Raw genomic sequence first — 6,310 nt, forward strand, 5'->3', positions numbered from 1 at the left:
CTGCACCGTGCCGCGGCCTCGCTGGGCCGGAGGGACAGGGAGGATGCGCTGGGCTGGCAGCCCGGGGACCACTCGGCGTCCCTCCACGGGACGGAAGTCACCGTCCCACCAGCCACCCCAGGTTTGCCAGCTCCAGCCATGGCCTGGCAGGGCTGCCCGCACCCTGCACCCTGCACCCTGCACCCTGCACCCTGCATCCCTGCACCCTGCATCCCTGCACCCTGCACCCTGCATCCCTGCACCCTGCATCCCTGCACCCTGCATCCTGCATCCTTGCACCCTGCACCCTGCATCCTGCATCCCTGTATCCCTGCACCCTGCATCCTGCACCTTGCACCCCACACCCTGCACCCCCAGCCCTAGAGCTGGCTGTGCCTGCTTCCCTCACAAGAACAAAAGTTGGAGAAGTGTCTGTCTGATATTAAAGTCTGTGTCCGGCTTGTCCTTCCCTTCGAGCAGCTCCCCTGCGCCCTTGTGCTGTGTGACGGTCCCGCTTTCCTCAGTCTGAGACAGATCGCACCTCTTACATTAGCAGTGAAATAACAACTCACATGTTGCCGAAACAGCGCCAAATATTTTCCTACGTTTGAAGGTCCTACTGCTTTAAAATATTTATCAGTTGTTTGACAGCACACCTGCCTGCTAAATACTGGGCTTATATTGAGCAGGCTGTATACTCCCGTGCAGCCTGGCTCCGAACAGAGGGGTCCCTCCTCGGCCGCAGGGGGGGCTGGCAGGGGTGGTAAGGCAAGCAGAGGTGAGCGGGGACCCTCCCAACATGGCCCAGGTCACACGTTGCCTCGGAAAACTGAAACTGCCTTTTCTTGACATTTAGAAAGGATAAGCGCTCGATTTAAACTAATCCACTTTAGCTAGCCCTCGTTTGTCGGGGATTGTTTTGACAAAACAGTGCAACACCCACCAAAACTCTGGGAAACCGGTGCAAAAGGGAGTAGCTGGCTGCGAGCCCACCCCGCCTGCCTTCGCTGGAGCATCCCGGGAAATGAGAACCAGGATTTGCACCCAGGCTGCGCGGGGAGGCAGTGGCCGGCGGTGAGCCCGCAGAGGTGCAGACCCAGACCCGCCGTTCCCAGCCGGACGGCAGCTGGTGGAGCCGCCCAGGGCATCCGGAGCAGGGAACCGAGCGGCTGCAGGCGGTGATGCTGGGGAGGGAGCCTGATCTGCGCTGATGGGCTCGAGGCAGCTCTGTGGGTCCAGCTGCCACAGGAGCCCTTTTGCTGAAGTGTATACGGAGTACGAGTAGAGGAACTGAGACTCAACAGCTTTCCAGGGCAGCCCCATCAGAGGGGCTGTAGCCACCCCCTGCGAGAGTGGTTTGGGACCGCTGAACCCAGCCAGGGACCTGCATGACACGGCAGGTGAGACAGGCGCTGCCCACCCGGGTCCCCCGAGCCTGGGACAGAGAGCAGAAACAGCCCCACGGCCCCAGCGGGGCTCCCACGGGCGATGCCAGCCGCGTGCCGTGCTCCACGCTAGCCTCGAGGACAGCAGTGCAGCTACCTGTCTGAAACGCATTGCCTCCGTGGAGTGCTCCGATGGAAAAGGCTACGGCACGGCCCCGGCGCACGGGCAGGCGTCCAGCGAGCGAGGGTGGTCGTCCTGCTCTGCCCCATCGGAAAGGCCACGGCCAGGCTGCGGTGACCGACGGAGCCATGGCATTTCGGGAAAGACGTGGGCAGGTAGAAAGGGGATCGCAGCGGTGGGACGAGCCGCGGTGCAGGACGCCTGCCTGCAGAGGGGAATCACCGCGGAGGCCGCACCGTGAGGGGTGACGGCAGGGCCGGGGGAGAGCGCAGCCTGCGCGGCGGCTGGGGCCGTGGCACACACCACAGGACGGGCCAGTACGGGGGCTGCACCATGGAAAATACTTTTGGATGGTGGGGAAGTCTGGCAGTGGAAGAGGCACGGCGGGGAGGAGGGAGCTGCCTTACGTGGGACCCTGAAGAGCAGGTTAAAGACATACCTGCCGAGAAGGAGACGGGGCCACCCGGGGAGCAGGTGGTCTCTGGGGGTCCCACCAAGCCTGTCCGTCAGGGGCTGTGTGATGCCCAGCCCCAGGGCAGGTACCGCGGGTCCGCAGTGAGATCGGGGTTGTAACCTGCCAGCAGTCAGCAAATAACCACGAAGTCCTGCTTTCATTCCTAACGTCCAGAAAACTGGTCTTTGTTTTCAGACACCCAGTCGCTGGAGGCTTCCCACAGCTGACAGAGCAGCAGCCACAAAGACAAAGGCATTGCTTGCTGTGGATAACCAACTAGCAAATAAGAAACCCAGAATAATCCTGGCAGCAAACATCCATAGTTCATCCCAGGGCTCAGACTTTCTTAACTCGCTTAGCTGTTTATTTTCTCCTTCCACTTTTCTTCCCTCCCCGTCCCCTGGGGCTCCCAGCGTGGTCAGTTACGGGACGGAGCTCGGGATGTCGGTACGGTGCCGCGGACAAGCCAGGACTGCGCCGAGCTGTGGACAGTGGGGCTGGGACCTCCAAGGCGAGCCAAGCAGAGTCGCCATGAAGAGTTTCCATGTGATGTTGCAGATAAATTGTGAACTGGACCTGCTGCGGAGCCGAGCGCTGGGCCGGGGGAGCAGCGCCCGGAGGGGCAGTCGGGGTCCTGCGGCTGCGCTGGCCGGCGGCACAGGGGCACCTCGTGCTCAGGGGCGGTGAAGGCGAGCTCCGGCTGCCTCTTCTGGGGCTAGCAGGGTTGCAAAGGGAAGAGGGGAACGACGCCGCCATAACCACTGGCTGTACCTCCTCGCCGCCGGCCCTGCCCTTGCCCAGCACGCCGGCCAGGCTCTGGGTGCCTCAGACGAGCTGCGGTGGGATGAGCACCTGCCACTCACACGTGTCCCCATCGCCCAGAGAGGCCACCACATCCGCAGTGCACACGGGGAATAACGGGGCACCGGCACTCCGGGCGCTTCGCACGTGTTCTGCAGCCTGGCACGTTAACGTCAGAGGAAGCTGATTTCTTCACAAATCAGGTCTGTTGCCTTGCCCCAGCGCGGGGGCAGAGCCAGGGACTGTTTGAGATACTGAGAGGGGTGGGAACACACAACCCCATGGAAAACCCGAGCCCGAGCCATCCCTGCCCCCCGGGTGAAGGCTGCGGCGCGGATCCTGCCCGGAACCCACCTGCAGACGCCCGAGGTCAGCACACAGGTCTGATGTTCTCCCTGTGTGGTGCTGCTCCTAATAGAAAAGAAGCTGCTCCCTGCCCTAACTTCATTTCCCGAATGGTTTTAAGGCGTAGCCCCATGTCGAGTCTATTGCATTAATCTGTCCTTAATGGCGTTGCGTACGCAGCACTTCATTAAGTGCCTCCCATTACCTGTGTGCTCTCACCGATGTGGATGGGTCTGAAAACTTGCCGCTGGTTTCAGTGGGAACTGCCTGGTCCTCTCCGTGTGAAACGCAGCCTATTTTTCCAGCAGCTATCGAAAGTGAAAATTAAGGCACAGGCTCTCCCTTCCCACGCTTCTCGGCGTTTACAGAGCTGGGCTGGGTTCAGCAGCGAGCTCGGTGCCGGAGGGGATGTGTGTGGTGGGGGGGTGGATTCTCGGGGGGCAGGAGTGAGGGGGTGAGCAGGGAGGGTGCAGGGCTAAGGGCCCTAAAGGTGGGGTGGCCTGGGCTGTCGTGGGGCCGGGGAAGCTGCGTGCGGCTCAGCCGCAGCCTCCGCCAGCCCATCTCCTCCCGGGGTTTGCTCTGCAGCCGCAGCCGCAGCTCTCCATCGCGTCCAGCCCCACGGCTGGCACCCCCGGGGTCCCGCAGCCAAGCTCTGCGCTCGAGCAAGCGGGGGCTTGTGCAGCACCGCAACCTTCCCCACCACACGTGTCCACAGGGGAAAGTAATAATGGAATAATGCAATTTGCTTAAATATCACATGGTGGGGTTAGAACACAAAAACGTATGTCACCTTTTAACATACCTTCTGATGCTTTTAATTTCCCCTACCGGTTTCAGTAATGTGCGCAAGGCAATTATATTGCAGTCAGAAATTATGGGGTTGTAGGAAATAGAGCAGTACACCTTTTCAGAAGACCCAGGCAAAGCTGGAGTTAGAGACTAGCTGGGCAGTTGCAGAGGCAGCGACATCCCCACAGCCCCTGGCACCAGCCCCTGGCACAGTCCTTGTCCCAGGAGCTAAGCACCATGGGCACCAAGGATACTTTAAAAGAGAAAAACTTTTTACGTGAAGTCTGAATCCAGGTCGCATTCAGATTGAAGCATCGGGCATCTTGCAAGCTCGGATGGTATAGCTTGTTTGTCTACAAATGATTTTCTCACGGGCGTGCGTGAAGCACACCTTCTTCTAGTGGCTGATGGCACCATGACGGCTTCAGTCAGCCACTGGACCCCTTCCTAAATCAAAATAAGTATCTGGTTTGAGGCCCCAAGCAGCACCGAACGTGCTGAGAAGCAATTGTGGCAGGTCAGCCAAGCATGCCGGAGCTGGTGCTGCCGAGTGCCACCGCAGAGTGCCGGGGGAAATGCCCTGTCCTGCTCCGACGTGAGCGCCCAGTCAGCGGGGCCCCGGGCGCACGGAGCAGGTGGGGGGGGCAACCCGCGGGGAGTCGCTGCCTGAGGCTGCCCACGGGGCGCGGGGAGCAGGAGGGAGCCTGGCAGCCCAGCAGCGTGCGCCCGCGTGCCGCAGGCTTTACACGGCGTGCCAAACGGGTACGAGGGGCCAAACCAAACCTGCACGGGTGGCTCCAAGGTCTCCGAGCACCGGCGGGCGCGTTGGCAGGTGCTGAGCGTGGGGTCCGCAGGCAGCCGAGGGCTCCGCATCCTGACGCTCTCAGCGGGTGCCAGCAGGACCCAGGACCAAGGCACCAAGAATGGCGGAGCATGAAATCCCAGCGGGGATGCTTTGGCTCCAGAGCCGGGTCAGACCCTGCGGAGCTGCAGGGAGGAGGTGGGACGCGGTGACGGGGTCTCGGTTTCGGACCATCCCCCTGCGATGGCTGCTTTACACCGCCGCGTTCCCACGGCACAGCGGGGTACTGACCGGGGGGTTTGCCCCGCTAAGGATGTGCACAGATACGGGGGCAGCGGAGCTGCCCTGGGGCCGCATCCTCATCACTTTGTGGACACACGGACACTTCCGCCTTTACACAGCCTGCCCTCACCAAATGTGCGCGCGTGCAGATATGCGCTGGCAAGTCTACGAAGAAAGAACGCAGTTTTATACTAATTCCCTTAATTTATTCACATCAAATGTCAGTGCAGTGTCATATAAAAATCTTTAATGATTTTAAAACAAATGGTCCCTGAGGCAGGAAAATATAGTGCCATTTCTAAAATTAATTTAATTCCTGTGGAATAGAAATTAAAAAAAGTGCCTGCTCAGTTGCATATGCATTACAAATAGCATTAGAAACTATCTGAAGAGTCTTTTCAGCTGGAATCACGCAGGGTTCCCCAGCCTTTCTGCCAACCCTCCCGACACGCCAGCGCTGGGAGCACCTCGCCTTGCTCCCCTGCGCCTCGGCAGCGTGTGGAGGGCAGACCTCTGCCCGCCGCTCCCCTCCCCGCGGCTCCCTGTGCCACGGAGAGCACCCGGATTAATTAGTACCTGTTATTTTCTTTACACAGTAGCAGAACCTATTTTTATTACATTTCTCAATGACTCATAATAGTGTATCTTCTCTGCCATATGCGCACAAGCTCAGGACAGCATTGCACTGATATTCTGGGCCTGGAATCCTTCCTCTCGCGAGCTCATGGGATGATCATATACGGTCCCGCTTCGCTGCCCACCACCCCGCTCAGATGCTGTCATACCTACTCACCATATGGCACGTTGGTTTTACACTGGGACGCTGCTGGCAGCGGCTCCGACGGGCAGCCAGCACCGTCCTTCTGGCAGGGGGGCCACGCTGCCGTCGCGCCACGCTCGGCGCTGTCCGGTGAGCCCGGCCGACTCCCGACGGAGGCGACGCGGAGCTGGCGGAGGGCAGCCGAAAAGCCGCTCGGCTCCCACGGCTCCGGGTGCGATGTGCCAAACTGCGGGAGACAGAAGCGGCGCGAGCATCGCTGAGCCTGGTGCCGGGCGGCCGCGGGGTCTGCCCGTACGTCCTCCAGACCGGCGAGCTGGGGACCCGCAGACAGCCCGGCCGGCGGAGAGGGGCAGGGAAGGTCTTCTCGGCCCGTTCGTGTCAGAAACCACACACTTTCCAGAGGAAACCAGGTCAATGGAGCAAAGATGAGCTTAAGCACATGCTAAAATTAAGCTCAGCCCAAGAAACCGGCAGCAAAAGCCAGTCCCTCTGGCAGAGCTGCCGCAGAACG

This window comes from Balearica regulorum, chromosome 6, assembly GCF_011004875.1.
Source record: "Balearica regulorum gibbericeps isolate bBalReg1 chromosome 6, bBalReg1.pri, whole genome shotgun sequence".
In the NCBI taxonomy this organism is placed as follows: Eukaryota; Metazoa; Chordata; class Aves; order Gruiformes; family Gruidae; genus Balearica; species Balearica regulorum.